At 49.7% G+C, this 22,767-nt stretch overlaps 1 long non-coding RNA gene across 1 annotated transcript in view; it reads right to left on the reverse strand.

The window, feature by feature from the left end:
- Positions 1-10,426, reverse strand: part of LOC132213314 (uncharacterized) — a 69,608-nt gene extending 59,182 nt beyond the window's left edge. Inside the window, exon 1 of the long non-coding RNA XR_009447946.1 lies at positions 10,193-10,426. This is a non-coding gene — a long non-coding RNA (uncharacterized LOC132213314). The remainder of the gene's footprint in view (positions 1-10,192) is intronic.
- Positions 10,427-22,767: the final 12,341 nt, after the last annotated feature.

Raw genomic sequence — 22,767 nt, forward strand, 5'->3', positions numbered from 1 at the left:
TTAGAATATATAATAGATGCTGGCTAGTATTTAAAATTTTTTTTAAATATATATGTTTTTATTAATTTTTAGAGAGAGGGGAAGAGGGGGATAAAGAGATAGAAACATTGATGAGAGAGAAAGATCATCAATCAGCTGCCCCTGCACGCACCCTACTGGGGATCAAGTCACACCTTGGGCATATGCCGTGACTAGGAATCAAATCATGACCTCTTAGTTCTTGGGTCAACGCTCAACCACTGAGCCACACCAGCCAGGCTATTTAATATTTTTTAATGGGAGAGAGAGAGGCCACCTGATTTGTGTGAGTCCTCACTCTGAAGTTTTCCCATCTCTGGGTTTTGTTCCTGTTGTTAGAAGCAGTGCTTGCCTCCCTAGAAGCTTCTAACCCCGGCCAATCCTGGGTTTCCCTCTGTGCTGTACTGTGCCTCCCAAAGAGGCCAACCAGGGCCAAGTTCTAAAAAGGTTGCCTTTAGTTGCCACCCAAATATAGTCTATTTCTAATTGTTTTGAATGGGTTAGTCTTGATCCTTCAAACCTCTGTGTGCTTCCAGAGGAAAGAAATTCTGTCTTGTGTGATTTCTTTATCTCCCATCTATGCCTAACATAATTCTAGGCATGGCCGAATGACACATTAGAACCTAGGAGAACCTCAAAGCGATTTTCCATCTCCGTTGCCTGACATCCTTGAGATGAAACATAACACCAAAAGATTTTCCTTGAATGTGGACACCTGGGTCTAGGACAGGCAGACTGGCAAATACACCTGCCCTGGATTTTTGGTAAGTTGAAGGGTGGAGTGACAACCAGCAGAACTTCCAGCCCTAGCCTCTGTCCATTTCCTGAGGTCTGGAATAAGCCCAATAGCTTCATTTGGGAGGCAGACAGGGGAGACACCAGCCAGAGCCAATAAACAGACATCCTTCTCTCCCATAGTTCAATTCCGCAGTGGTGTACCAAAATGATGCTAAGCCTAGAGTTTGTAGTAATAAAATAGGCACCGGCCAGGAAGGGGGTTTAGTTCCAGGCTGCAGGGAAACCCCCAACGCTCTGCTGTGGTTCTCCATGACCGCCCTTCTTTTACTGGCAGGTAGCTGTTTATAGCATCTCTTGGGTCCCTCTGACATTTTAGTCTTTGTTGGAAAATGCTTTTAGATTAGCATTAAGTCTGAGTTATCCTAGAAAAGTCTGGATGAGTAATATGTAAGTTAACCTCCTCTATTTTCCACAAAGAACTCTAAATTCCCTCTACTTCTCTGAGCAAATATCTGTATCCCCACCCACACTCTCAGCTACCTGCTGCAGAGGCTGAAACTCTGCCAAGTTTTGCTTCAACACTACTGCTCCTGGAGCTGCGGGCTGGCCCCCATTCCAGGCAGGGTCCTGCACTCTGTGTCTGGGCTCTGACATAGACAAAGGCATGTTAATGGGGCCAAGAGTTCCTCGGCCAGGTGGGCTGAAACACCGAAGATTCACTGTAGTCAGCACCCTTGGAGAAAAGTACAGATATTAAATTCTTTACTGTGCAGAAATTGTCAACAAATAGCAAGACAGACCAGCCCCCACCCACCATGCATGCAATTTTCCTGCTTGGGCACCCAGGCTCAACTGGTCCCTTGACGGAAAGGCCCTTCCTTCTCCTAGGCACCTGACAATCCTACTATCTTTCAGCCTTAGCCCTAGCTCCTCCTTCCCTTCTGTCCATTCATTCAGAATGCATTAATTGAGGTCCTGGCTGAGTAGTTTAGTTGGTTAGAGAGTTGTCTCATTATGCCAAAGTTGCCAGTTTGATCTCCAGTCACGACACAAACTAAAAGCAACCAATGAATGCATCAGTAAGTGGAACAACAACAACAACAAAACTGGTCTCTCTCTGTGTATGTTGTGTTTCTCCCCCCACCCCCTCTCTCTCTCAAATCAGTAGATGAGTGGATAAAAAAACTGTGGTATATTTACACCATGAAATATCATGCAGCAGTAAAAAAGAAGTATCTCTTCCCCTTTGAGACAGCATGGAGGGACCTAGCGAGTATTATGCTAAGCAACATAGGTCAGTCAGAGAAAGACAATGATCTCACTCATATGTGGAATCTAATGAATAAAATAAACGGATGAACAAAATAGATCCAGAGACATAGAAGCCTAGAACAGACTGCAGAATCTCAGAGGGAAGGCAGGGGAGGGTGGGTGGGTGGGAAGAGATCAATCAAAGAACTTATATGCATATATGCATAACCCATGGACACAGACAATAGGGTGGTGAACGCCTAGGGTGGGGTAGGGACAGGGTAGAAGGAGCCAAGGGGAAGAAGAAGGGGGACATATGTAACACTTTCAACAATAAAGATTTAATTAAAAATAAATAAAATCAATAAGTGGTGGGGGTGGGCTAGAAGGGGTCAATGGGTAAAAAAGGGGGACATACGTAATCCTATCTAATAAAAGAGAAAAATGGTAATTGGCGTACGACGATACCCTTTTCATTGGCTAATCAGGGCTATATGCAAATTAACTGCCAACTATGATTGGCAGTTAACTGCCAGCTATGATTGGCAGTTAACTGCCAACTAAGATTGGCAGTTAACTGCCAACAAGATGGCGGCTAATTTGCATATGTAGGCACAAAGCAGGGAGGCGAAAGGGAAAGCAGGAAGAAGCCCCCTGCCACTGACAGTGATCGGAAACCCAGGGGGGAACTAAGAACCCTGGGGCCACCTTTGCCCTGCCCCCCAGCCATGATCGGAGAATCAGGCGCCTTTGCTGCCCTGGCCAGTGATAGCAGGAAGTAGGGGTGGAGCCAGCGATGGGAGCTGGGCACGGTCGAAGCTGGCAGTCCCGGGAGCTAGGGGTCCCTTGCCTGGGCCTAAAGCGAAGCCCACGATCGCGGGGCCGCTGCAGCTGCGGGTCCCCGCTGCCCGGACCGGAAACCTAGGCCAGAGGCGTTAGGCCTGGGCAGGGGCGGAGCCTGCAACCGCGGGGAGCTGGGGGTCCCCTGCCCAGGCCTGACACCTCTGCCGGAGGCCTCAGGCCTGGTCAAGGGGCCGATCCGGTGATTGGTGATCGGAGGGTGATGAGGGTCAACTCCTCTGGCCGAGGATTCAGGCCTGGGCGGGGGGCGGAGCCGGGGATTGGGGGGATATGATGGTCCCCTTGCCCAGGCCTGAAGCCTGGGTCAGAGGTGTCAGGCTTGGGCGGGGGGTGGAGCAAGCGATCAGAGGGAGATGGGGGTCCCCTGCCCAGGCATGATTCCTGGGCCAGAGGCCTCAGGCCTGGGCGGGGGCCAGAGCCAGTGATCGGGGGGAGATGAGGGTCCCCTGTCCAAGCCTGACACCTCTGGCGGAGGCGTCAGGCCTGGGCAAGGGGCCGATCAGGCGATCGGAGGGTGATGGGGGTCTATGCCTCTGGCGGAGGCGTCAGGCCTGGGCAAGGGGCCGATCCTGCTATTGGAGGGTGATGGGGGTCAACGCCTGAGGGCTCCCAGTATGTGAGAGGGGGCAGGCTGGGCTGAGGGACACTCCCCTCCCCACACACACCCAGTGCACAAATTTCGTGCACCGGGCCCCTAGTACTTAAATAAATAAATAAAATATTGAAGACTATCAATGTGCATTAATTGAGAACCTGGTGAATTTCGGGGAGTGGGCTACAGATGGGGATACAAAGATGAAATTCACAGGCCCTCGCTACAAGGAAGGAACTCCCCATGTAAGAAGCCCTCTCTGACCACTCCAGCCCACAAGCACCTGGCATTTTTTTTAAATGTATTTTATTGATTTTTACAGAGAGGAAGGGAGAGGGATAGAGAGTCAGAAACATCGATGAGAGAGAAACATCAATCAGCTGCCTCCTGCACGCCCCCTACTGGGGATGTGCCTGCAACCAAGGTACATGCCCTGGACGGGAATTGAACCTGGAACCCTTCAGTCTGCAGGCCAATGGTCTATCCACTGAGCCAAACCGGTCAGGGCAAGCACCTGCCATTTTTTGAACTCCTTTGAGCAGCATCTGGTTGGTCCAGCCTTGACTTTCATGAACATTATCCCCAACTTACAGATGAATGAACAGTCCCTGGGGTTAAGAGCATTATCCAAGGTCGCTGTGCCTTCAAGGCTCCAGCTACTCTCTGTGTTGGTCTTTTCTCCAACTGGCCTCTAAGTTTCCCAGGAGGTTGATGAGGCTCTCGCTTGTCTGCCACAGCCTTCCAGTCAACAACGTGGCACACCCTAAGCACCCAATAAAGGCTGACAGCTTGCTGATTGCTCTTGAACCGGCCCAAGGTCAGAACCTGCTCTGTTTGGGACCCCCCAGTCCAGACCCTGCACCTTGAGAGGCTGAGTTTCTTCATTACTCCGTCCTCCCACTCATGTCAGTCCCCAGAAGGGAACATGCATCTTGCTGTTTGCAAACAGCCTTTACTTGCCTCAAAGGCACCATCCTCAGGACAGGCCCAGGTGAGAAGCCAATAGGATGGGCAAGGTGTGCTCAGATGGGGGTCTTGGCTGCAGCCTTCTCCCTCAGAGAAAATCAAGTAACCCTGACCTTTTTTCTATGAGCCGTTTGTGGGGAACAGGAGATAATAAAGCAAGCTTGATTTTCCTCCTGAGGAAACTTTTCAGGCTTCTCCGTGTGAGAGGCTGTGGTCTTGCCTGGAAAAAGCAATGTGAGGGAAGGGTCAGTGGAACTGTGCAGGGAACTCAAGATGGACCCCGCCCCCAAAAGTGGGCTGGCCACGGTGAAGTCACCGAGGACCCTGTGTACCTGGGCTTCTGGCCAAGAAGTTAGGCCTGGTTGTCATCCCGCCAAAGGCTGCTGTGCGCATGCACATGCGCTTCTGTGGACACAGCCTCATGTGAAGTGCCACAGGCTGTGGGCCAAAGTCTGCCTGTGGGTGTTTGTTTTCCTACGGGCAGCTCTAGTAGGCAGGGGAATTTCGGAAGCAGGAGTGAGAACTCTGCATGAGGAACATTTAGGTTTCAAGACTCAGGTGAGAATCTCATAAAAGATGTGTTGTCTTTGTGGCAATTTAAATGTCCATTTAACTCTCTTTCCAGAGCTGGCCCCAGAATCTGGCAAATTGGGAGAGAGGCCTTAAGGTCTTGGAATTAAATCCTGGGGGTGGAGGCTCAGAGAGGGATGTGCTCAGAATAGAGAGAAAAGGTACTCCACCCCACCCCCTCCGCACACACAGAAGTGGTTGGCGTGGTGAGGAAAGCTGACTAATTGAGACTTATTTCTGCCAAAGGGAATCAAACCAACTGATGGGGTGTGGGGAGCCGATATAGGGTTAAGCCTCGGACTGACCTATTGGCAATGTCACAAACAGGTCTTCCGAGTCTTAAACAACCCAATCCAAGAGGTGGCCACTGATTTACACGCGCTGTCATTTAAAAAATAAAAAAGAGGGAATTTGCCAAAAGCCAGTCCATCCTTGCTGCTTGACACAGTCACTGCAGGGAAGAAACATCTGCACAGCATATGTTTCAAGGGACCTGGGGTATATGGCATACTGTTCTTAATATGTTTGCTCCCCTTCTTAGTGCTATGTGTTTTAACCAAGGTCACCTCTCCAGGAAAGGTTGTTTCCCCAGGTGGGGATTTTTCCCTGGAGTTAGGGATTAACAGGACTAAGGAAGGGAATCAGTAAAACCCCTTAACTAAGTGCCAGGCGGGTAGTTAATCACTTTAACTACGAACAATCACACTTAAACTACATAATCTTTACTTAGGATAATCTCCTTCAGTTACTTCCTTGTAGCTTAACAGAACAGTAGAGTAGTGACCTTGGAATGGAGATAACAAACACCCTAACCTTTGGAATAGAATGGATAGGATTAAAATCAACTGGTATAAATACAGATGTAACCGGAGAGAAAAAAGGAGAACCTCGCTATGCTGATCAACTGAACACTGCCATTCCTTCTTCACCGACTCCCTCCACACCTTTGGGAACCCCTGGACCTGCTGAGGCTGGACCCCAACAATGGGGTATCTTCCTAGAGTGAGGAGACCTGGAAGAAGGACCAGCTGGCTGGCCTCAGAGGTGACCTTGCTCCAGAGGCCAGGGAAATGAGAGGACACACTCTGGAAGAGAATTTGAATTTTCAAGGCCAGAAGAGCATCAGGATACAAAGGTGAAGGCCATAGAGAAGGGCTGGGGACGTTTCCTCAAGGGCAGGGGAAGGGAAAGAGACTTAACAACTCGAGACAAACTCACAGCCCATCAGCAGGACCCAGGCTGGCCAGGCAGCTGACAGACAGGAGACAGCCTGCTTCTAGGGCACCAGACACTGCCTCCTCCCACAGACCACAAAGCTTCAGCCAACAGAAAAGCCACCTGGGGCTCCTGGGGCACTTCCCTACTCTTAGGAGCCAGGACTGTGCCACTGTCTTCTGTCTCCCTGACCTCACCAGCTACACTCAGCAGAACCACTGGATTTTCTACAAATGCTATTTGCCTCCCATCACCTGGCAACGGGCAACAGGCAACGGAGTAATCATCACCTTTACTTTAATTTTTGTTTTCTTGAAATAAAATTCCTTGGAAAGAGCTCTGAAAGTGAGGAAAACAAATCCTAATTTGGCAACACTATCAAATGTTTCAATTTTTCAGGACAATTCAATCTCTGGATTTTTAATTAAAAAAGTAAAGAAAGAAAGACAAGAATTAACTGAAAATGGCCTTAACAAGAAGCTAAATGAGCCCAGGCAGTTTGAAAACAAAGATAAAAGCCTTAGAAAAGTTCCCCTTCCCTATTTCACATGTGTGACAGGGCCAGGGGACCTGCCAGCCTTGCTCAACACATCCCCCTGCCCTGGATCCATTTTGAGGGAAGAGCTTAGCAGTCTCCACAGCCCAACCACTTCTACTGGACCTAACCTGAGGCTGAAATATGCCACTAGCCAACTTAGGGTGTTGTGCCTAGATTTCAAGATTCCCAAGGGCCCACCAGGGAGCCAGCGAGTCCGATGCAAAAGCAAAGAGTCCTTCATTTCGAACTAGTTCGGCTCCCCGACCACACTCACCGATGCAACGGTAAGCCCAGTGGCCGAGAGAGCGAGGCCTGATGGGATTGTGGGTTTTATAGTAAGGGCAGGGGAGGGGACTGTGGGCCCCGCCGATTGGCCAGGCGCTAGTCGGGTCTTGTTACACAGGATGTGGTCATCTCTATGGCGCGCACGTCCCTTGATTGTCATTGGTTAGTTTAAAGAAATCCTGGGCGTGGCCAGCAGGGGCCTGGGCTTCCGGGAAGAAGGCACTCTCCTGAGCACATGGCGGCCGCCCCAAAAATGGAGGACCCAGGGCAAGATGGAGGGCGCAGTCCTAGCCCCCCCAGGGCGAGCTGAGCCCGGGCTCCAGGGGCCAGTCCGGTTGCCAGGGGTCCAGCAGATCACCAGTTCCAGCCCAGACAGGAACTTCCGTCTCATCCCCGGGGGCGCCGGCGATCGCCTCCTCCTCCATCTCCTCGGGCGAGGGCACGTGCCCCACCGCCGCCGCGTGGTCCGGGGGGGGGGGGGGGCGGGGGGGGGGGGGGGGCGGCGGGCGGGTGGCGGCCTGCGCCGGGCTCCCGCCATGGGCTGGGGAGTCGGTGCCCGAGGCCGCCAGCAGCATGGTCAGGCTGTGCCTCATGGGGCCTGGCGGCCCGCCCACGTAGGCCCCGCGACGACTCGCCCTTTCAAGGGATTCTTGTATACTGAGTTGACTGTGCAGCATATAGTAAATTTATGCAAAATAAAAATTGAGTGTCTGAAATAACATAAAACGCATTTATTTGCACATTTTCTAGAAAATAAAGATGTTGTTTGGCTTGGCTCTCAGAGGATGCCCTGACAGAGGGTAAACGAGGTGGCCGCCTGCCATGGCTGGACCTTACATGACATAGAGCTGAGCTGACCCCATAGTCCTCATTCAGAGATGGGGTGTGGGGCACCAGGGTTACCTTCCTGTCCTGTTCCAAGGCCAGCACTCAGCTCTGTCAGACTCTCCTCACTGCCTCTCGCCGGTGCCTTCCCACCTCTGCTGGCTCCTTTACTCAGTTCTCCACCCGAGATAGTCGGTGAACAGCAGTCCTTTAGGTCAGACTTGCTGACACACAAAGGATAAGTATCTTTGGGTCTCTCCCATGTGTACACGCCTGTTCTGCCTTATCAGCTGCACCCTAAGGTCCTTGCAGGGAGGAATCTTACTCTCCACTTCTCCCATGCTTCAGAGGTGTGTCTGTGATGAATGCTCAGCCTCCACTCTGACACCCCTCCTCCCCAACACCCACATGCACCCACGTACACACCAGTCCACCCCGCAGTCTACAGATTAAACATGGAGGTGACAAACACAGGAGCAGCCTAAGCCAGGGCCCCAGATGTGGTTGTCCTGGAAGCAACTGATTTTTTTAAGGTGACAAATATGACTGCCCCTTGGACTACAGGTCAAATGTCAAATGAAGATGTGGCGTCCCTGATGCTGCCGCTCAGGGGATCTTTCTTTCCCCTCTTTGAAAGCCTGACGGTATGGATCAGGGTAGCAATGTGCTGGCATAGCCTCACCTCCCCACCCCATGCACAGCCCTGGCTCTGAGGGCAGCCTCTTTAAGAGCAGGGAGGAGGTGGTGCTGGCTGGCTCCACAGCATCACAAGGGAGCGCCCAGGGCAAGGGCTCAGGCTGCAGAGATGAAATAGAAGGGAACTTTCTAAAAGGCAGGAAAGGAAACTCCAGCCCCTGCACACTGACCAAAGCCACCACAGCCCAGCTCTCCCAGGTCTCCCAGGTCTGGGGCTGCTGTTAACACCAGCCACCCTAAGCTTCTGAGTGAGACCCAGTGGACCACCAGGCTGAAGGCACTGAGGGAGGTCCTGAGTCAACAAACACCAGGTTTCACAATTAGCACCTGCTCTCTGATTAGAAATTAGACAGATGTGGCAGACACACCTGTCATTGTGTGCAGGCGCCTGTGAGGAAGGTACCCCCTCCCCGCCCCCAGGTCCTGCCACCTGGTCCTCTGTGAACATTTGGCCTCCTGTGCCTCTGGAGCGTGGAGGAGCCCCAGGCCAGCAACTCCAGGCCCTCCCAGCTCTGAGTCATCACAGCCCCACCCAGTTCTTCAGGCAGAAAACAGAACCACTGAGTTTCAACCAAAGGGGCAGAGAGCTTGAGAGGATTCAAACAGGGCCCTTCGTGAGCTGTCTAGCAGTGATACTAAGCAGAAGAAAGCAGGACGGAGGTCTGCCAGGAACCAGAAGAAACAAAACCTCCGGCTGGCATCTGGGGTGGAGGCCCACTCCACCTCTGGAAGGTCTTGGCTTGTCACCAGGGTGAGGCTTCCCAGAAGTGTTTTGACAAGGATACTCCAAAAGTCTCTATGGTGCTTCCAGGTTCATGTGTTCATGGAATGTTAAAGAGGAAGAGGCGATTTGTGGAGCTTTTGCACATCCTTTCTCCTCCCTGGGCCATAGTCTGCTTATCTGTACAATGAAGGGCTTGCACTAGATCTGCAGGTCTCAACCTGGTCTGCACATGGGAACCACCTGGGGATGCCGTAATCATGGGCTCTGACGTCTGAGATTGCTTCAAAGTAACCCAGGGGCCAGGTCCAGGAGGCCGCAGTGGAGGCAGTGCTGTCACAGACTGACAGAGTTGAAAATTGTTTGAGCAAGCCCTCGCCGGATAGAGCATCAGCTTGCAGACTGAAGGTCCTGGGTTCAATTCCAGCCAAGGGCACATGCCTAGGTTGCAGGCTCGATCCCCAGTAGGGGGCGTGCAGGAGGCAGCTGATCAATGATTCTCTCTCATCATTGATGTTTCTATCTCTCTAACCCTCTCCTTTCCTCTCTGAAATCAATAAAAATATATCCTTAAAAAAAAGAAAATTGTTTGAGTGAGATAATGGACAAATGGAGGGGGGACATTATTCTGTCCACTCAGCTGTTTTGGGGGGGGGGGTGCTTTTTTGGTTTTTTTTCCCAGGATATAAAGTTAACAAAACAAAAGGACTAATGCCCTAAAACTACCTATTTCTGTTTTTTACCTGGACCTATTAAATCAGATTATCTAAGGACCGAGGCCCTGGCATTGGGGTTTTTTTAAATGAGTCCCAAGTGATCCTAATGCACAGCCAGGATGGAGAACGCTGGACTAGACCCTCTCCACAGTCCCCACATGCAGCTGAGCCCAAGCACAGCAAGTCACATGCAGCCCTACCTTTGCTTTATGGTCCCTCTGCTGGAGCCCTTCCTCTCCGAGGGGAGATGATGGGAGGGTCTGAGGCAACGCCCCACAGTCACACTTAGCACTTAGCGCAGGGAGCCCTTGCCGGGCCTCTCAACCCCAGGGTCTCTGGTTAGCGCACTGTCCTGAATGGTGAACCCTCAAATCTGCTGCTTCTGAGGCCTCCAGGGCCAGCTGTGCCAGCTCAGGGAGGGTCCAGACAGAACCAACCTCTCTCACCCACACAGTGAGCTTAAATTTGAGCTTCATTTCCAATCTCCTCATGTGACCAAGCAGTCGGGCCTCCCACCTCTCTGAACACAGCAAGTCACATTGCTGTTGCATTTGGTTTGACTTCCTAGCAGACGCTGAATGTTCCTGGACTGCCTCCCAGCATCCTTTTTATCCGTTTGCATTTAAGCATCTGGGACCAGGAAGCAGCAAACAGGCTCCGTTTGGATTTCCACTCAGGATGCTCAGCTTCCTGGGGCCCCCTAGATGTTCCACCTGCTTTTACCGTACCCCACCCCTGCCCCACCTTCCTCCACGATTCCATGCTGCCAGCTGGTGCAGACCTTTACATTCCAAACTCCTAGCAAAGTTCTTGGAGGTTCCCCCTCTCCCTCCCTCTCCCTCCTTCCTCTCCCTCCTCCCCTTGGCCTTTCTGAAATGTGGGAACTTGTAGGTTTTGTTGCCACTTTTTCATGCAGGTGCTTCCCACTGCCTTTAACTGAAATTGGTTTCCTATTTGAGGCCTTTCCTATTACATCCCTACTTTTTTTTTTTAATCTTTTTTTAGCCTTCTGTTTTGGTCTCCTGGTCTGCTTTTGTTTCCCAACATACCCTTTACCTTTAGGCCTCTCAGGCTAACCCTCCTGCTTGGGAGAATGGATCACCCTCCCCTCCACCTGCCATCCTTTGAATTTGTCAAACCAAATAGAAGTTAAAGTTTCTGGAGCACTTACTGTGCAGCAGTGCTAAGCTCCTTACAAACACCACCTCATTTATTCCTTACAAATCCGGAGTCACTTTTAAGAATAATAACTTTAGACTTACAGAAAAGTTGCAAAAATAGCAGAGAGCTCTGTACACCCCTCACTCAGCTTCCCTAATGTTAACATCTTACACAACCCATAGTACATTATGGGTGTTTTTTCTCCCTAATGTTCTTGTTTCCATCAAGGGTCCCACATTTCATTTAGTTGTTACGTCTCCTTATGCTGCTCCAACCTGTGACTCATTCCTTAGTCTTTCAAACTTTGACTCACTTAATAAGGCTGATTAGTTGTATGTGGAAAGTCTCTCATTCTGGGCTTGTCTGATGTTTTTCTCATGACTAGATGAGGTTATGCATTTTGGCAGGAACCATAGAAGTGATGTGTGCCCTTCTCAGTGCATCCCACCAGGGGTACGTAATGCCAATTTGTCTTATTAAAGTCTGTCATGGTAACCTTGATCACTTGATTAACGGGGTGTCTGCCAGGTTTCTCCAGCATTTTTCTCTTCATAATTGCTACGTGCCTTGTGGGAGATACTCTGAGATGACACAAGTAACCTGTTTCTCCCCCAGCTTCTGCTCACCGAGCTTAGACCCATCTGTGGATCTTGCGGCAGCAGGTATCCCCGTAATGTGGGCCTAAAAGGGATTTTGTATTTCACAAGGTCCCTGGTTCCCCCACTTTATAGATAAGGACTCTGTGCTCAGATCTGTAATGGAACTTGCCCAAGGTCCTAGTGTTACTAAGTGCAGAGTCAGAACTCAGGCACCAAAGTGCTGTTTCCGACACTACGCTCTTCATTCTCTTCACTGGGGAGTGAACCGCATGCTGTCCAGTGGTACCTCGTGTCCCGCACAGCTCTGGCGTGTGCAGTCTCCTCCCCAGACACACTGTGGGGTTCAGGTCAGGAACTGGGTCTCCAATCTCATCCCCAAACTGCTCAGGGCAGGGTGTTGTGCTCAGTAAGTGCTTGTGGACTGATGAGTCCTGGTGAAACCAAGGGTCCTTATGACTTTTATTAAAACTTAGCTTTAAACCCTAGCTCTAGAAATCATCTCTCTCTATATATATTCCTCAGAGACCTAGCCTTTCCCGTAATAACCAATAACCCCTGAGGCAGCAGAAGACCAATAGCTTGGACCTGGACCTCTGGCTAAAGATAACATCTTAATCTAAGTTATATTGCAGCTCCTGAGCCTTCGGGTAGAACCACCCCCAGGCTACTTCCTCATGAAACCAGACAGAGGGACAGTGGGACAGACCTGAGAGCTGTCCTCAAGGCCTGAAGAAATGATTGGTTACTTTACCTCACCTCTGACCAATCAGCTCCCAACAGGATGCCAAACGCTAACCCAAAGTGTCCAGTGACTTTGTCCTATACAAGCTGTAAGCTACATGCCATCGGGAGTTCGGGCTCTTGAGCATGAGCCTCCCGTTCTCAGGTGGCGCCATTCATAATAAAACAGCCAACATTTCTCCACTGCAGTTGTTGCTGTCTGGTGTTTGGCTCTGCTAGCACCCGGTGGATGACCTCTCTCTGTTCGATCACACTGGGAGAGCTGAAGAGGTCATGCACGTCAAAAGACTGTCCAGCTTATTTCCTTTTTCCCAGTCCAAACAGTATTATGGCCACAGACATATCCACGTCTGTCCAGAAGGGGACTACTGTGGGCAGGGTTCCCCTGAGGAGTGGGAGGCTCAGGAGAGCAGATCCACCGGGGGAGTGTAAGCCAGAAGATAACCGGTGGGAGAAAGTTTGAGTGAAACAGCAGAGGGAGGAGGAAGGAACAATCTTATCAGGTCCATGATTTTACAAATTACATGGCCAAGGCCAGTTCTAGGGCTTTAAAGATTATGATCAGACCCTGAAGTGCTGGAAGGATTCAGGGAAGGAGTGTACTGGTTTACTAGTCCATTAGCGGGAAGTGCAGCCTGAAGAGGCCTTTTCAGCTCCAGTGTTTCCCCTAATTACCAGCGTCTCTGTGCCTCTCAATTCCCATTTACCCATAAGGCAACAGATATTTATTGAGCACCTTCTATGTGGCACCACTGCACTAGCTACTGGGAATAAATTGTGAGCGAAACCAGGGGTCCCTTGGCTCACTGGGGAGGGGTTGGCACTGTCTGACTTGCCTTCTCCAGGCCGCAGGTGGGTTAGTCTAAGCCAGCCGTGGGCAAACTACGGCCCGCGGGCCGGATCCGGCCCGTTTGAAATGAATAAAACTAAAAAAAAAAAAAAAAAAAAGACCGTACCCTTTTATGTAATGATGTTTACTTTGAATTTATATTAGTTCACACAAACACTCCATCCATGCTTTTGTTCTGGGCCTCCAGTCCAGTTTAAGAACCCATTGTGGCCCTCGAGTCAAAAAGTTTGCCCACCCCTGGACTCTAAGCTAAAAGGAGAAGCCGAAGGAACTAGCACACTGCATCCTGCGGAGGCCGGAGAGAGACCGTGACTTGCTCAAAGTCACACAAAGCAGCCCTTCGGGTCTTGTGATGCTGATTTCAGGGTTCCTCCTGTGCTAACATGTCTCATCCACATTTGCTCACATTTAAAAAAAATAAATATATTTTTATTACTTTCAGAGAGGAAGGGGGAAGGAGAGAGATAGAAACATCAGTGATGAGAATCATTGATCAGCTGTCTCTTGCATGCCCCCTACTGGGAGTTTGAGCCTGCCACCCAGGCATGTGCCCTGACAGGGAATTGAACTATGACCTCCTGGTTCATAGAAGGGGAGGGAAATGGAGGTGAGAATGACCTGAGGGGCTGGACAGACAGCATGGTTTGCCCTCGTGCAGAGGTTCTTCTCTTCAGTGCAGCCTCCCCGAGCTTGGCTGCCAGTGTGGCTTGTGCTGGTTCCTGTGGGCAGGTATCCTGCTCGGCCACCCTGCCTGGTCAGTGGGGGCAGCCCAGCCTGTTCTCCTGCTGGCCCACCCACACCAACAGGCAGGGGACTGGTCACTTCAAATCCCAACCAGGCTAAAATTCATTTGAACATATTTGTATACCAGAGAGCAGAGTTCAGGGCCTGAGCCCTGGAAGCACTTTGTGGTGTCCCAAACAAGGGCAACACATGCAGGAGAGCCACCAGCTGAGGAGACCTAACGGGAGTCCAAGGGGCTGGCTACAGACCCCCGGCCCAGTTCCTCTCTGGGAAACCATGTGCTCACCAATTTATAGCTCTGAATCCCAGCTTGTCCCACCGTGTGTGGGACATCAAAAGCCCCCTCTTTCAAGGGATTCTTCCTCCATAAAGCTGGCCCCCTCCCCCGGCCATAATTACCTGATTTTGCTTCTACAACTTCGTTAGCCATCTCAGTGCTGACAAAGTTGGGACTCTCCCGTTTTTGTTTACCTGGGAGCCTGGCAGAGCAGGTGTTCATCAAATTAAAAATAGCATTGAATGAGACCAGGGTTAGTCTTCCAGTTCAAAATGTGAAGAAATTATTGGGTGGTTTCTTATTTTACATAAATCATTGATCAATGTTACAGATTTGAAAAATAATCATTTTTCAAATAAAAGCCACAGCATTTCCCAGCAATAATAAACTGTTTACGGGGCTATCTAAAGGAGCCCACGAGATGAACTGCACAAAGTAGGAATGGCAACTGACAATACATAGCATCTATTTTTTTCAGAGCTTCAGTTTGAACGAATGGCGTTCTACCTTATAAAACAAAAAAAAGACAGAACTATTGTTTTGGCAAATGGGGAAGGGATTTTTTCCAGAAAGATATGAAAGGCCAGATGACCTGCATACACAGCTAGTAATTATGAAGGAAGCATACATAACCTAAGAACAAGGGTTTCCTATAGACTCTATGGAGTTATAATTATCCCTGGCCAGTGTGGCTCAGTTGATTGGGCATTGCCCCTTGCAACAAAAGGTTGCCAGTTCAATTCCCAGTCAGGGCACATGCTCAAGTTGTGGGCTCGATCCCTGATAGGGGGTTTCTCTCAACCAATAAAGTGCGCACTTGCATACACACACACAACACAGTAACTTTGAGGTAGAAACACTGGTGGAAGAGTAAAACCTATGTCATATCTGGGTCTGAGGTGGCCCCTGGTGGTGAGGGAGGTTTTAGGACACCATGTTCTTCAGGGGGTTCCTCACAGTGGAGTGAAGGGGGCTGAGGAGGGGTCATCTGCAGCCCCTACTAAAAGGACCTTACCTCAGAGAAAGCACTATTTCTAGAAATAATGGCTGGAAAAAAATGCAGCCTTCAGGACAGCAATGTCTGTTCTTGGGTCCATCTGATAGGCTGTGAGAAAATTCTTCTTAGGAAAGTGGATGGAAATGAAAGAAGATACATCTGTGGTCCACTACTCAACTTGGGATGCCCAGGCCTGATAACTGGCTTCCAGGAGAGGGGATGTAAAGGCGAAATCTTTTTTTTAATATGCTTTTATTTATTTTAGAGAGAGAGGAAGGAAGAAGGAGAGTGAAACATCAGTGAAAGAGAAACATTGATCGGCTGCCTCCTGTAGCCGCCTATATGGGAATTGAGCCCACAACCCAGGCAAGTGCCCTGACTAGGAATCAAACTGACAAACTTTTGGTGCAAGGGATGACACTCAACCAACTGACCTACACCAGCCAGGGCTAAAGGTGACCTCTTTCATTGTAAGGTTAAGAGTCACCAGTGGCTCTGAGATAGTTATGACAAAAATGTGGCAGAAAGAAACCTAGAAGCTACAAGACTGAGGCAAAGACCTGCAGCCACGCTCCCGTGGGCACTTCGCCCCACGGCTCCCTATGAGTGGCACCTCAACTCCGAAACGGCGGCACAGGGAGGAAGAACAATGAGTCTGCTTCATGGAGCCTCAGTTGTGACACCTACAACAACCATTTCTACCCACAGGCTGGTAGTGAGGATTAAATAAGAGCATAGCAGAGCTCGCAGGTGCTTTTCCTGAGACAGAGCAAACAGAACCTTGGCCTGGCTAAATAATACGTAACTGTGCACTCGAGTGCAGACAACGGAGGTGCCAGCTAGGCAGTTACTCCTGTAACTAAAAGAGACATAACTCCAGTGCCCCTGGTTTTTAGTATTTAGTATTTTGGTTTTTTATTTATCGGCATCGCTTCGCTTATTTAAGGAAAACCATTTCATTGGGACCTGAGGAAAACCCAGTACTCACAAATGTGAATAGCAAGATGATATTTTTATAATGTTAGAATGACATTAGGGCTGCCTGTGAATGTCCTGTTTTCCCCCTCTGCTTGGGAGCTTATGCAAACCACATGAAAATTCAATCAAGCAGCACAGTTTGTTTTGTGAGCGAAGTTAGTGCCTAAGGCAGTGTTGGCATTCTCTGTGGAGAAGAAAAGTGTTAGTCCTGGTTAGAGTCCTCACAGAAGAAGTCTCTTGTTGCGGCAGGCTGGCAAATGAACTGAGAATGACGATGCTCTGTGCAGTGACTTGGTCAAGAAAACTGGTCAGGAAGCAGAAATATGGGTGCTGCATGACCCAGGACAAGCCAGTGGTAGATGCTCTTTAATTCTGAGTGACTTTGCCTTGAACCATGTAGATAATAAAGAAATTCCCATGGAACTGCCCCTTAAGCCCAAATTGATAACAGATTTCAGTGACAAACAATAAGGGGTCGGTGAGGGGTCATATGGAGAGCCGGCGTGCCTGCCTCCACGAGTGGATGTGGAAGGCCAACACCCGCCACACAGATATGCTGCCTGTTATTCACAAAGACAATCCACTGATTCTCAGGAGTACCTGTGGGACTCCCCGGCTGCCACATCTGATCAAACTCTCTCCCATGCGGGAAGTAATTCTCCAACCATCTCACAATTTTCCGTCAGAAAAGCTACACGCAGGGAAACCACATGACCTCAAAATTACACTTGTAGATATTCATCCGAGAGAAGGGAAGTGGCACAAAGTTGTATACAAAAGCTCCTACCAGCTTTACTCATAATAGATTGTGAATCTTCTTTACAGACTGCGGCTAAGTTTACTTCAAAACCGGAATTTAGCTGCTCCTCCATTTGTCTGCAGGATTTCGCATTGGCAGTGTCTGAAGACGCCTCTTGAGCGGGACTCTGAGCCAGCTGTCATGCTCAAAAATATCCAAGAACCTAAAGCCCTGACCTGGCCCAGGGTGTGCTGCAGACACAGACATATTACCCAGCAGTTGCAGGAGCCTCTGTAGAAGGCCCAACTTGCCTTGGGTTTTCTACTCTAAGCCTCTTCTATCCTTAGTATCAAAACCCAAGCGTCCATCATCTGGATCACGAGGGCCGGTTGCCGAGGGCCATGTGCCTGGCTCAGCAGCATCCCACACCTTACATCTTGATCATCACCATGTATTGAGGCAGTAAGTTATGCTCTACCCCTTTTGCAGATGAGGAAACCAGTCCCCGCAGAGGTGAAGTAACTTGCCCAAAGCCACACAGAACCCACATGAGCTGGCTCCTGTAGTGACTGAGGTTGTCATGTCACAGGGGAATGATCTCGGACCGGCACCAAAGAGGAGCGTGAGGGTCTACTCCCCTGAGGGCATGCACTGCTGCTTGCTGCTCTGTCCGTTTGACCCGGCTGCATTTCCTGTCCTGCAGTGTGCGCCACCAGACCTCCACACACAGGAACGGCCTCACCCTTCAGCTGGCCTTGCTGCTCTCCTGAAATGCCCACTCCAAGACATAGGGTTGAAGGCCTGGAGTTCTAACCTTACCATTTTACAAGTACCAACTGAGTGACTCCTCAGTTGCATTAGCATTCCATATCGCAGGCAAAAAGGCTGCCCATCCTTTCACAAGTAGTAAGTACATGGCAAAGTCAGGTCTAACATCCAGGTCTTTCTCTGACACCAGATCTGGGCTCTCATCTCTGGCTTCTCTGAGGTTAGAGGGAAAAGCCATTGAGGAAATGCTAGTGCAAGAAATGAAGGTCTTGGATGGCCAACATCCAGGACACTCACATCAAACATGGGTGAGGATATAGGGCAACAAGAGCTGGTGGGAATGCAAAATGGTGCAGCCACTTTGGAAGAGAAAGAAATGAAGGTCTTAGCTCCTTTGCAGTAGAATAGCCATTTCTGGGTTCAGTGGCAAAGCAGTGATCAGGCCAGAAGCTGCTGGGGGCAACCTCTCAGGTCAGGCCACAAACAAGTGGGAGAGCAGCTAAATTAGATTAAGACCTTAATCGCAGGCTTGGCTCAGAGCCTGGTAGCAAAAGCTTGCTGCAGCTCCCTACAGTGCCATTGGCTAACCATTTCCCACGGGGCTAGCTCAGCCCTCTGCATCCAGGCAGCCCATCCCCACTCCCACCCTCTGGGCTTGGAAACATGGGGACTTGTGAACCAAACTTTGGCCATGAGTTTGATGCATTCGGTGAGAAATTCATCCCAAAGCTAATAGCTCAGTGCTATTCAGAAGTCCTTTTCCGAGCCATCAGTACACACACGGATTGCTCCAACCTTTCTGCTCTTTATTCCTCACCGGCACTCCCACGCCCGGACACACCCCCCTCCCTCTTGCCTTGGCGGAGGAGGCCGCTTCTCCTCCAGGCCCAGGTGCGGGGGGAGGCCTTTCTGCCCAGTCCTCCTTCAGTCCACTGCCTTCTCCGGGGTTAGAGGCTCAGCGGGCCAGCGGGAGGCATGCTAAACGTAACGAAGATGCAAATGGCCGTGTGGCTAAGATGGTGACACAGCAACACAAATGAAACTAAAGGCTGGACGAAACGCTGGGAGCCACGGAGTCCCTGCTTTCCGAGGACAGCAGCCTGGGGACCCATTATCGGGGGATGCTGACCCCTGCTGGCCGCGCGCGAGGACACAGCTGCCGGCAGGACCCGGACAGTAACCTGGGAGTCACCGACTACCCCTGGGAATTGCTGAGCTCTGGGTGGGACAGGAGCTCCAGGACCCGCACTAGGCAGTGGGGCTGCAGGGGAGGTGGGGGAATGACAGGAGCATCAAGGCCCCCACCACCATCCGGCAACATTGCTGGTTTCCTTAGCCCCTCCCAGCTCTCAAATGCTGTCAGCTTCTCACATGTTCTAGAATAAGAAGAAAAAGTGTAAAGAAGAGCAGCTATGGTGTCAGTGGCTCTGACACCCTCCGGTTCCTACCTGTGCTTCCTCCAGGATCCCCATCAGGATCAGCCAGCTCCGAGCCAGTGACGCAGGGTCCATTTAACAGATGGTTACTGACTGTGACGGATCCTAATCCCAGAAACCTGCGAGCGTTACCTTATATGGCAAAAGGGACTTCACAGGTGTCATTAGTTAAGGCTGTTGCGATTGGGCGAGTATCCTGGGACAGGTGGGCCTTCATGTAATCACAGGCATCCTTATACCTGCACGCCTCGTTTTATTGTGCTTCGCTTCATCAAACTTCGCAGGTGTTGTGGTTTTTTATAAATCGAAGGCAAGACTCTCCACCAGCAAAAAGCTTATGTCTCACTTTATTGCGATACTTGCTTTAATGCAGGAGTCTGGAACCCAACCCACAATATCCCTGAGATATGCCTGTAAGGCCTAGGGCCATGGCAGAGGGAGACCCTATACTACACAAGAGAAAGAAAGCCAGATTACAAAGAAAGCAGAGAGAGATTTTTAGAGCAGGGGTGGGCAAACTTTTTGACTCGAGGGCCACAATGGGTTCTTAAACTGGACCGGAGGGCCGGAACAAAAGCATGGATGGAGTGTTTGTGTGAACTAATATAAATTCAAAGTAAACATCATTACATAAAAGGGTACGGTCTTTTTTTTTCAATAGTTTTATTCATTTCAAACGGGCCGTAGTTTGCCCATGGCTGTTTTAGAGGCTATGCTGATCACTTTAAGACGGGTAAGGGGCCATGGGACAAAAAATGCAAAAATAATGCAGCTTTAAAAACTGGAAAAGATAAGGAAGTGGATTCTTCCCTGGAGGCTCTGCTGATCCCTTGATTTTGGCCCATGGAAACGGAAGAGACAACAATAACAAATGTTGGCAAGGACGTGAAAAAACACATCCTCATACATGGCCGGTAGGATTGTAAAATGGTACAGCCGCTTTGGAAAATAGTTTGACAGTTTCTTAAAGAGTTAAACAAAAAGTACCATATGACCCAAAGTACCATAGATTTATTCAGGAATCTATACAAAATAAATGAACATTTACATCCAAAGACATGTATATGAATGTTCATAGCTGCATTACTCATCGTAACCAGAACCTAGAAATAACACAAATGGCCAATAGTAAATGAAAATGTGGTATACACAATGAAATATTATTCAGCAATGAAAGGCACAGATTACTGACTGACGCAGCATGGATGAACCTCAAAAACATTACACTAAGTGAAAAGAGCCAGACACAAAAACCACATGTTGTGTGATTCCATTTATATGAAATGTTGAGAAGTAAACCCATAAATACCAAAAGTGGTGACCTGGGACTGGGGGTGGGAATGGGGAATGGCTACACATAGGCAGAAGGGGTGTTTTTTGGGGTGCTGACAGTGTTCTAACGTTGGATATGGTGATGGTTGCACAACTCAGTTAAAACGGGCAAATTTTAGGATATATAAATTATACCTCAATTAAACTGTTGTTAAAAAATAAGATACAGCCTAAGTATAGGTTGATGAGGCCCCAACGCTCCTAGGAGTATTTGCATTCTAAGAGGGTCTCTTTAAAAAGATTTCAAAAATTAGAGTATTGTGGAAGGCCAGGTGAAGACTGGGCGTGGCGACCACAGCCCAACACTTCTTTGGGTCATCGTGGTGGGCGGTGTCTGCTCTACCACCAGGTACCTCGGCTATGCCATTGCCTTTCTTTAGACTCTGGGGAGCGATGGGAACAGAGCTGCACCTTGGCCAGGCCCCACAGAGAGGCCAGTACATGCCTCGTGCAGCCACATTCATGCAACAGCACCCTGGTCTGATGCCCCAACTTTCCATCAGGCAGCCATGGGATCGCTCCACTCCACCCCCACAGATGGTTCAGTCCAGCTGGAGCAGTTGACACCCCCTTGCGATCCCCTCCCTTCTCTCAGAAGGGCCCTCCACCCCATCCTCCCACCGCAGCTCTTCTCCAGCTCCATGCAGCTGACCAGGCTGCTCTTAGGAGAAGTTAGGATGTGGGAGCTGGGGCAGGAAGCTGCTGATCATGGTCAGGGCTTCTATGTAGCCCTGGATCCCCCAAGAGCCTGAGGCCAGCTTGGATAGATCCCTTATCAGGCAGCTTTACTTCAAGCAGAGGAGTTCCTTCCACAGACCAGGCCCACACCTGGCACTGTGTGTGGATAAAGTGCTCCTGCTTCTGGAAACTCAGGGCCCAGTCTGCCCGCCTCTAAGTTTTTCTTCATCCTACATACAAACGTCTCCCACTATTACCTTCATAGGACACAGGCACCTGTCCCCTAATTGTGTCTTAATTCCCCCATCCACTGAGCTCAATATAATTAAAGCAAGCATTGCAGGATCACCTGCCTGCCCTTAGAGTCCAATGGAAAATGATTGTGGTAAATGGCATCTTTGCTGGAATTTCAAAAGAGCTAGACAAAACCTTTGACATCTAGTTAAACCCTTCGCTGCATGGGGATATTGGGACCCCAAGGACCAAGCTCACACAGCAAATTAGCAAGAAGGAAATAGAAATAGTGTCTACTAACCTGCCTGTGGCAGCACCAGGCACTTTACATGATTTCCTGGGTAACTACAGAATGAATTATATCACCAGCAGTAATTCCTCTAAAAGGCAAAGGCGGGGAGAAAGGCCTTTGGTCTCTCTGGACCTGCTCAGAGGGAGCTCACTCACAAGTCCCTGCCCAATGCTGTGTTCGGTAAGAAAGCTTCTAAAAGCAAGGACACAAAGGCTGGAGCCTTGGGGAAACAACCGGATGTTCAAGTTCATTCTTATGCACATCTACTGTGATCAGAATCAGGAATAGCATCCCTACGGAAATACTCCAAAGCTAAAGTCTGCAAAAGAAAAATCAGTGCAGGAAAGTGTGGGAAACTGATACAGGGCTGAGCCTCGGACTGACCTGCTGGCAAAGTCACAAACAAGTCCCAGCTTAGAGGGCTCAGTCCTCTTAGCATAATTAGGCTTGACATTATAACACTCCCCAGATCTTACCTGGGAAGCTAAAGGGCTGAGGGAAGTACAGGGAGTGTAAACATGATCAAAACAGGTGAAACTCACAAGAACTGTAACTATGGTAACCACGGCATTGTTTACCTCAGACTATAAAAGGTAGGTGCAGACTGAGCTCGGGTGGAGTCCTTCCTCTTGAGTTGGAATCAGAGTTGCCACAATTACTGATGTCTGTTAGAGCATAAAACTATATGCATCTCAATTCCGAGGAGATAAGGAGTGTGGGATGGATGGTCTGCTTCCAAAACAACTCAGCCACCAGGTCAGAGACCTGGCAGTAATGCAGCTGGTGTAGTATGCTAGTCCATTGGAACCTCTGTCAAGCTCACATATGGACATTATAGAGCTTAGAAAACCGGTTTGGAATGGGGACTCTGTCCAAAACCTTATTAGGGACTCATCTGGGACTAGAGCCGAATCACCTACACCCCTGTCTGACACCCGCTGCCCCTCGA

The sequence above is a fragment of the Myotis daubentonii genome, chromosome 12, assembly GCF_963259705.1.
Source record: "Myotis daubentonii chromosome 12, mMyoDau2.1, whole genome shotgun sequence".
NCBI lineage: Eukaryota > Metazoa > Chordata > Mammalia > Chiroptera > Vespertilionidae > Myotis > Myotis daubentonii.